The 10,094-nt window shown below is 32.6% G+C and overlaps 1 pseudogene; it reads right to left on the reverse strand.

Moving 5' to 3' along the window:
* Nucleotides 1–5,411: 5,411 nt before the first annotated feature.
* Nucleotides 5,412–9,059, reverse strand: LOC144257131 (long-chain-fatty-acid--CoA ligase 6 pseudogene; annotated as a pseudogene).
* Between the last annotated feature and the right edge of the window lie 1,035 nt (nt 9,060–10,094).

Raw genomic sequence — 10,094 nt, forward strand, 5'->3', positions numbered from 1 at the left:
CAGGGAAAATATTTTAAAAGCTAAAAAACCAACATATACATAAGGATTTTAACTTGGATAATTTACATAAACATATTAGGCTGTAACACTTACAAATTATGAAACTCATTGTATTTTGGCTTTCTGAGTGTGCATATTTTTTGGACTTCTATAGTGCTACCAGACTCTATAAACTTCTTTTTAAATTACAATTATTTTATGTATTTGTAGTATATTAGAATTATATTGTAAAGATAATAAGTGTATATTTAATTTTTTGAGTCAATTATGAGGTTTGTTGCAAACAAAGAACATGTTTATTTTTAAAAGCAAAGATGAAGTATATATATATATATATATATATATAATATATATATATATATATATATATATATATATATATATATATATATATATATATATATATATATATATAACTGTTATTATTATCATTGTTGTTGTTGTTGTTATTATTTTAGTACCTGGACTTGAACTCAGGGGCATTTGACCTGTATTTTATTTACAAACATGGTCTCACTGAGATTTTTAGTGCCTCCAACATTGCTGAGGCTGGCTTTGAATTCACAATCCTCCTTTCTCAGCCTCCCCAGCCATTGAGATTACAGGCATGTGCACAGAGCCTGGCTTTTAAGATGCAGTACTTTTGCTAGGTAATTTTGGGGGCTCAAAATAAAGCAAATCCAGAAAAAAATTCATAGCATTGAATCCCCAAAATCTTATCTAATTAACAAGAGCAAAATGATTGTAACATAAGTATAAATATGATTCTTAGAAATCCCCAGTTATTTGCAATCTAACTTCTGGTGCTCTCCCCTGATAATATATATGCATATAATGTTTTTAAAGAATAGTTAGAGCATTTAAAGATTAATTTTATTAAGAAAAAATGGATGAAATTTAATTTATGCTTTCACCTTTTAGCCTTTTTGTAGAGATTCCTAATGTTGAATATACAATGTTAAATATAAATTCTATATTTGACATTTGAAAATATACATTTTCCAATTCTTATTTCCTCTTATTTTTTCCTTCTATTTCTTCTTTTCCTTCTTTCTTTTATCTCTTGATACTTCATTTTCATTCATGCATTTTATCTATTTTATTTTATCTTAATGTTCTATTTTAACAGTTTACTAGCTATCTGTTCTTTCATAGAATATTTAAATATGTTATAATACTTTTGGTATAACGTGGATACATATCATGTCTGAGTTTCTTTAGCTAACCCAGAATTGTGACCTTAAACATATCTTTGTACAAATGTGTGTGTAGGGGTAGCATGTTCTAATGAGAATTTTCAAATGCATTTTCTTCAAAATTTGGACATAAAGTGTAGGATTTCAGAATTAAAACTCCAATACTAATGAAATAGAGAATACTTTCATTACAATTAGACATATGTGATCTAAACAATATTTGCAATAATTAAATCTTTTTTGAGATTATATTAGTTTGATTTGTAAAACTCTCAAAACATGTTGCAATTTGAGTCTGTTTTTTTTATTGTATCTATTTTCTATCATAGTCCAAACATTTGCATTGATTTTATATAAGAGATTGCTAAATTTAATCATGGGGAATACAGTTCTTTTTTCACTAATATTTACCTTAGCACATAGGATCATACATTTTAAAAAAAGCTTTTGATTTGTAAATGTGAATTCACCATTAAATGGTTCATTTCATAAAAGTTTTGAGGTACTCCACAAAAATACCATGCTAAATGTTAGATATAACTCTATTCTGTCATTCAAATTCTCAGATCAATGCACATATGAACTTTAATTTCCATTATGTAAATAGACTTTTCAAACTTTACAAGCACATGGACAAATGCATAGTATGAATATAGATGTTCAAGGAATTCATTGATGTTAATCTTCATTGAGGTAATATTAAATAGAAAAAAATTAAACATGCTTTAAGAAATACTGTTCAATCAGAAAGATAAAACCTACCACACTGGATAAAAATATGTAGATTAAGCTTTAAGGAATAACTTTGCTCATTATCAGCAATAATAAGGGACTAAAGCAAATTCATAATTAAACATAGTGATGGACCATGCAAAAGACCACTACAGATTGTAATCAAAGGTTTGTACTATGGGTGGTGGGTGTGCCTAATATTTTCTTTATGATAAGCCTAACATTTTTTTTTATGATAAAGTGTGTCTATCTTCTAAATTGGAGGGAAAAATAAACCTGCTTATTAGATAACCATATCATGAGAAAAGAAAATGTACAGACAGATTTAGCAGACTCAGGCTTAAATTACCTTTTCTAGATTTTATGTAAAACTTTTTATCTTCCTCACTTAATCATCTCTTTCACAGGCACACTCTCCTACCTTGCTCTGAGTTTCCCTCTAAAGTTATATTCTGTGTTTCTGTTTTGTCTTGGTAAATAATATTTTCTTTTTTTATACTAGTTTGTAAACAATGGGAATAAGTTTCAATAACAGCTGGCATCTATTAATTTGTTCATGAACAGAATTCTTAGGCTTGTGTAGTTTCAAAATATGCTGCTTTATAAAACGAAATGTAAATTGAAATGATGAATTAAGGAAATATTTTTATAGTAAATATAATTAAGTAATGGTTCAAATTATTATTATACGGCATGTATCTTCGTAATTTTAGATAGCCTCATTAGGAGGATGTTAGACATGGAGATAAGCACAGAAAAAAATATTTAGTCATTGGCTTAACAGAGAAAACCACTTGAGAGTAAATTTTCATGAACTAAAGGTAGAGAGAGAAAAACATAGTTCTATTTTGCTAGAATTATATAATAAATATGCTTGAGTAACCTTTATTCTTTATGAACAAATTTTAATCTTAAAATAATCCAGAAGTTGAGACCTATAATTAAAATGACATCTATTATTAAGCTCCATGTGTACTCTGCTACTAGCTGTTATATAAAATGTTTAAAATTATACTGAAATCAGAAAAAAAAGTATGAGATAATTCAAGAAATATTTCACAACTCCACCTGATCAGCTTCTGTGATTAAATTAACCTTAGAGTCATCCTGCAGCACAGTAACAATAGTGTCGGCTGCATTAATGAAATCAGAAGTAACAATTTAAATGGATCAGATGCATTGGTGCCTTCATTTAGTTTTTAAAATCAATTCTGTAAAAGTCCCCTTTACTTTCTTCTATTACGTTAATAAAATTTGGGGAAGTAATTTGGGGTTTGGTAATCTTAAGAGTCTTTAAAATCTAAAAATATGGTGCCATTTCAGGAGTGTAACTGAACTATGAAAACAGAGCATATGAAATTGCTGATGTTCAAATACGCAATTTTAATTCTGAGAGTTCTTGTGTTTAGAACTCTTAGGACATCTATTGGCCAATGTTAGTATTACACATGGATATTTGACTTCACACAACTCTACAGTTATGTATTTCCAAGAAATGATGATTAATATGCATGCTGCTGAAGAGATTTATAATGGAAATCTCTCATGTTTATTATTGGATTTAAAGTATTAAGCAAGTACATTAAAACAAATATAGTATAGAAATAGATCTTACAAAATGTTTGTAATGTAATATTGACCATTTTAACATTTTACAAATCTATGTTAATTGTTTTAGAATCTGATACATTCAAACTAGTTGCCATCAATATCTTATTTGAACTTTTTAATTTTTATGAGAAACAAAATAATTGATCTTTCAGATCTCAAAAACAGCACATAGTAATGTTTTACATTATAATTTTTGAGAGCAGAATGTACAAGGATATGAAGAATATACCTCTATGTCTTAAGTTCAGAAAGATAACATACAAGGAAAAATAATGTTAAAATTGGAATTAATCTGTATATTTGGCTAGACAGATAATTTTGCACAAAGTATGATATTTAATTGCTAGAAAAAAAGACACAAGAAAGATAAAGGATGAGAAAGGACCTGCATTTTTTTCTAATATATATTATACATAGATGCATGTAATATATTATATATTCTAATATATTATACATAGATGCATGTGTACATGTATACATATATATAGTGCATCAAATATATATCAGTAGTTCTATCCCTAAAATTCTAATATAATGTTAAAATAAAAATTCATAATAAAAATATCAGGTGTAAACTAGTAAAATTTCATGTACAAAACAAATAATCATGAAAGCAATTAGTGAAAACTGTTTAGCGAAGTGAGCAAATAGTCCTGATTTTTCTTTATTCTTTTTAGCTTTTCCTGTATAGAAGATCCTTCCAAAGCATATGGCTTTAAGCAGCTGTCCCACTTTTGGAACAAGAATGGCAAGAGAACTATCTGAGAGGAAATGTGCTAAGGGATAAAACGAATATGTTTCTGCTGCTTTTCCTGAAGTTTCATTCTTCAGTGTCTATTTTTGTTTGTTGATATTACACAGAAATTACTTGAACTGGAAAGAGCAAAAACTGCCAAGGAAGAAACTTGAAAACAGTTCCAATATATTGGAGTCTCACACAGGACACACTTCTTTGGTATTTGTTACTGCTGATCAACAAATAATACCAGCTCCTCTTCTGTGAATGTGTTTGCATCATACTCTGTGGTCTCCGATGAGTAGAGTCATGTGCCCACTTCTGTGGAAAGAATTATGGGTAAACATAAAAGTCAACTTTAATTGATTCCTCCCTCTTTGCCAAAAAAAAAAATTGTAATATTTGGGAATGTGGCTGCTCAATCAGACTGGGCACTTAAAGAACAACCAGAAACCAAGAGACCTTTGCAGACCCATTATGGTCAAGGAGCACAAGCAAGAAAAACATTTTAGTTGTTTTATGGCACTGTGATTTGAAATTAGTTTTAGGAAACTGAGATTTGAGCTTAGGTGTTTGTTCTGTTACCATAGCATAAATAGTTTAAGTTAACTGCTACATCGCAAGCTATATAATTGATTTTGAAATAGTTGTATAGGCATTAGTCCTCCATAAGCAATTTAGTTACATGTTTGCTGATTTCTCAAAGTATACTGATTTCCTAATATAGGCTTATTTATTTTATAGAGCTCTCATTAGGTCCAATCTCCTAAAGCTTCTACCACATGCCAACAGTGCCACAGCGTGGGGACTAAGCCTTCAACATACAGGTCTTTGCAATACACTCATCCAAATCACAGCAAGGAGTATAGGGATAACCAATTCTATCCAAACAAACAAAGGCTAACTTGGCAGAAAAGAAAAAGGCATTCCAGGCAACAGAAAATAAATCATAATGGGGCATAAATGTTCTTGTTTTATTGTTCATAAAGTAATCTAGTCTAGAAAAGCATAATGTTCATAATGTTAATAGAAGAGAGTCATGTTTCCAATTACTTTCTTCATTTTCCCCTTTTCCCTTCACTTCATAAATCGTTTCTGCTTAACATGTTCACTCCAAATATTGTTCAAAAACTGCTCTAGTCGGGGTCAAAATGATTGTCTTTCAATAAATCTTCTCCTATCCTGGGCTCTCCAATGTTTCCAATATGAAGCCAGCTGTCAGTGTCTAGAGTTTTCTTTGTTCTGTCCTGATTTTTTACATAGCCTTTGAACATATTTGGTCCTCTTACACAGGTCTCTCCCTCTCCTTTGCAGTTGCAGTAGTTCAGCTTCTCCACATCAAGCTTGATATGATTGCAGGGCAGAGGTGCCCCCACATACCCTGAGGTCTAGTCCCCAAGTGTGGTGAAGGCGCATCTAGCAGTATACTTGGTTTGTCTGTGACTTTCAGAAATCTGGCACTCCAGAGCTGCCAGAAGAAATCCCAGGGCTGCTGGTGAGGTAGTTGAGGTAGTTGATGTAGTTATTGGAGTAGCTGCTCCAGTAACAATCCTCCACACACATCCACCAAGACTGGTCTGAATCTTATTAAAGAATAGTTCATCCCAGTTAGTATTGTTCCTGATGATTCCACTCTGAACTTCAGCCAGCTTGCATTTTGCTGCAAACTCCAACACCAGTGCTTTAATGAAGTGTCTGCCTGGCTGAAAATCTTGCTGTACATCCAGTTCAGCAGTTGTGGGACAACCAGGAAGGTGGTAAGGTGTAGAGCCTTCATGTCATCAGAGGTAGATGTCTCCCTGGAAGAAGTCAACACACCTTCCCTGGCAGTAGAAAATGGACTGGATTACTCTCTAAATATGTGAGCCAGCGACAGGAAGGACATGAGCACATCATCCTACCTCAGAAAAATCACTTTGTCATTTTCAGAAAGCCTGAGAAATCAGCTACCATGTTCCGATGGATGTGAATCATACCTTCAGAGTTCCCTGTTGCACCATTTGTGAAACACACTAAGGAGAGGTCATCAGGCTATGGGATCACAGGAGCATGGTGATTCACTCCATCACAGTCCTCCACAGCTTGAATAGACTTGATGACCACCTCCAGCTTCTGCACTCTTTTCTTTCAAGGCATCCACAAATGACTCCATGAGGGCAATCATCTTGAGCCCTAGAGTCTCCTTGTTCTCCACATGCTCTAGTAGAAGCATATTTTTCTGAGGTTTATCTATAAAATCATTGTATTATCCATAAAATCATGGTATTATGTCCAGGGTATTGGTGATGCAGGAATAGCTCCAAGGCCCAAGGTGTCATAAAGTTACAGCACCACCATGGAATACATAGAATGAGACAATTCTGCAATGATCCATTCTGGTTTATTTTGTGCAAAAAAAAAAAAAAACTCAATAAACTGATCTGTACTTGCTTCACAGTTGTGCTGGAGAAGTCAGGACTTCAGAATTTCATTTCTATTGGCCACCTCCTGTAGTATAGCCACTGATACAGATGCTTGGGTTTCCTGAAGCCAAGTCAGGGCTCATTCCCTGAGATACAAAGCCTACAGCCTAACACCCGGTACATGATCCTGGCATCATCACAGTAGTAGTTAAGTGGGTAAGATAGTTCCTTCCAATCACAGTTCCCTGGGCCCTGCCACTGTCCTCCAGTTCTTCTGACTGCATCAGGAGGTTGCATGGTGGTTGCAGGGCCTTTGGCCTGTGAGTGAACCAGTGGCAAGGATGGCAGCCAGTGTACCTATGCTGAGGGTGGTGGCTGAGAGGCTGCAGAAAAACCAGCCCAAGTCACCCAGCTTAGGAAGCTGCAGTGTATGCAGGATCCCCTGTGCTTCTTCTCCAAAAGTGGGAAATCTTCTCCAGAAGTGAGAAGACAAATGCTTCTGGTGGTTGGGAAGAGAGAGAAACAGAGAGAGAGAGGAAGAGGGAGAGAAGGAGACACACACACAAGAGAGCCACTTAATGCTGTTGAACACTTCTGACTTGAAAGACATTCTTCTTTCGGTGCCTCTGGCACACATCCTACTGTCATAATCAAATTGCCTGGTCATTTTCAGTCTGTTCCTTTATATATTCTTTTATGTTACTTTTCCTTTTCTTTTTCCTCCCTCCCTCCCCCTTTTCTTCCTTCCATCCTTCTACGATTCCTCTGCCTCTGCATTTCTGACATGGTATTTCTCAGGGATTTAATCTCAACAAATATTAATCCTAATTTGTTTTATAGTAACAGAATTAGCAGTTAATGGAAGTTAATTTGATTATTATGTTTGAGTTTCCGAATGATGACATTTTATAGGTAAGTGACATGTAGGTTGAGGACAGGCCAGAGGGGAATAGGATGAAACAAAAGGTATGGAACTTAGAAAAAACAAATGATAGTTAACACAAAGATAATAAGGGAAATGGCAAAGAAATTGATTATCATAAGTATGTCTAAACTAAGAAAAATTCAGAGAGAATAACATCAAAATAATTGCATAAATTTCATGAAACTTAATTTTAATAAGATATTAACAAAAATGTTCATGAAAATTTCCTTTGGAAGATCAAAAGTTATTCTATTGACTCCTTTATGTGATAGGTTTTGTATTGAAATGTGAAGTTACTATGGCAAGAGAAAATACTGGAAGGATTCTTCAGGAAAAATTAAAATGCAAACCTTTTTACTGGTTCTACAATTCTGTATATGACTTCCTATTAGGGTAGAAGAAATATTATTAACGCCACCTATGACCCAAGCAAAAAAGAGATAAATCTGAAAGACTATCAATATGCAAAAATTATTTGAAAACCAATTAAAAAATAATAATAATTATAAGTATATCCTTAAATTGAATGAAAATATATCTCTCTCACTTAACATGGTTTTATTGAAAATATTTTGTGTTTAACTTTATAGTAAAGTTGATATGAAGAAGTAAGATGAAATACATTCCCAAGACTTATACCATTTTATAAGTTACATTTTTAAGAGAATGTTCCAATTGTAGAATAAATGTATACAAAAATCAATTATTATTTATCTTTTGAATTTCATGCTCAAGAATGGAAAATATATTTTAAATAAGAAATTAACAAACTGGAGAAACATTTCAGAATCAAGGTAAATATGGATGGAAACTAAAATTGAGAAAAAATAAATTGTTCTTTTTTATTGATTATTTTTAGTTATACATAACATTAACATTCATTCTTACATAATTTTAAAAGCATGGAATATAATTTGTTTTAATTCAGTCCCCAGTACTTCTTTTTTCCCTTTCACTTTCCCTCCACATTACTCCCCTCTACTCTACAGATCTTTTGGCTGTTAAATTGTTCTGAAAATACAATTATATAAGAGATGTGAATACAACTTGGGACTAGTGACATATATAATACCAAACAGAGTTCCAAAGAATAGTCCTGAACTAATGTCAGAAATAGTGGAACCAGAATTTATGACTGATTACTCGGTATTAAAGTACAGAAGTTATTAATCTCAATATTAGAAAAGTTGTTCAAATTCTACAGTTGTCATAGTATAGAGCAAATAGAAAAATCATACTGATAAATATATTCAAAATAATGTAAGAACATCATCAATATTTTTATAACATTTGTTTTTAACTAATACAAACAAAAATTATACATATTAATGAGATGACATGATGTTTTACACATTTTGTAATGTTTAAATGAGATTAATCAATTATATCTCTTGAAACACTTATCATTTGTTATGGTGAAAATTTCTTCCAGCTTTTTGAAATGCACATTACCTCATTGTTACCTATTGTCAGAAGCTCACCAGGGCTTCTTGTTCCTAATTAAAGGTAACTCAGTACCCATTGATCAGCCTCCTGTCCACTAGGGTATTGTGTAGTGAAGATCAGAATAAGTAAAAATAACAGGACAAGGGCAGGGAGAGAGGTAGGCAGGGATAAGGGAAGAACAAGGGGAATGGCAAACATTCTGGTGATGAGGTGGACGAGAAAAAAGGAGGAAGAGGAAGAAAACAGAAGCAGAAACAAAAGCAATAGCAGCAAGAGGAGAAGGACCATTAGAAGGAAGAGAAAGAGGAAATGGAGGAGAGGGAAGAAAAGGAGTAGGAGAAAAAGGAAGAAAACTGAGAAAGAGGAGGAGGAACAAAAATGAAAGAGAAGAAAGTAGAAGGAGAAGTAAAACTACTACTATCCACCTCACCAAACAAACAAACAACAACAACAAAACACCCTTAAGACGATCCTGTTATCTACTAAGTGAAAAAGACTTGTTTTGCCCTGGTTATTCATTAACTTCACACGTGATTAAAAATACACAGTACAAATTTTGCTGAACTTTGTAATTTTTTCTCCCAGGTATCTTAGTTCAACCTTATTAAAATTTTATTTCTAATCTATCATGTATGGCCTTCTCTACTATATTACTGAACTATTGTTACCTCCTTTCTCATCATTAAGAGACATTTCACACATATCAGCCAACTTATTTTAAATATATCAGATTATATTCTTTCTTAACCTAAAATTTTACATTCCATTTTTTTAAAATATCTATTTACTGTTGTTCACATGTCCATTATGAGGGAGTCATATCTATAATTCTTTCTCTTCTTTTCACTGATTTAGTAATTGGGGCCTTCTTGTTTTTGGAACATGTGAAGCTGATATCTATTTTAACATTTGATACTTAATCCTCCTTATCACGAATACTCTTGCCCTAGATTTTCTATGGGATGATGCTTTGACATTGCATTCTCTGAAGTGACTTTTCTTGACTACTAATACAACATGTCTTCAATTCTTAATCATTCTATTTT

This window comes from Urocitellus parryii, chromosome 10, assembly GCF_045843805.1.
Source record: "Urocitellus parryii isolate mUroPar1 chromosome 10, mUroPar1.hap1, whole genome shotgun sequence".
Classification (NCBI taxonomy): Eukaryota; Metazoa; Chordata; class Mammalia; order Rodentia; family Sciuridae; genus Urocitellus; species Urocitellus parryii.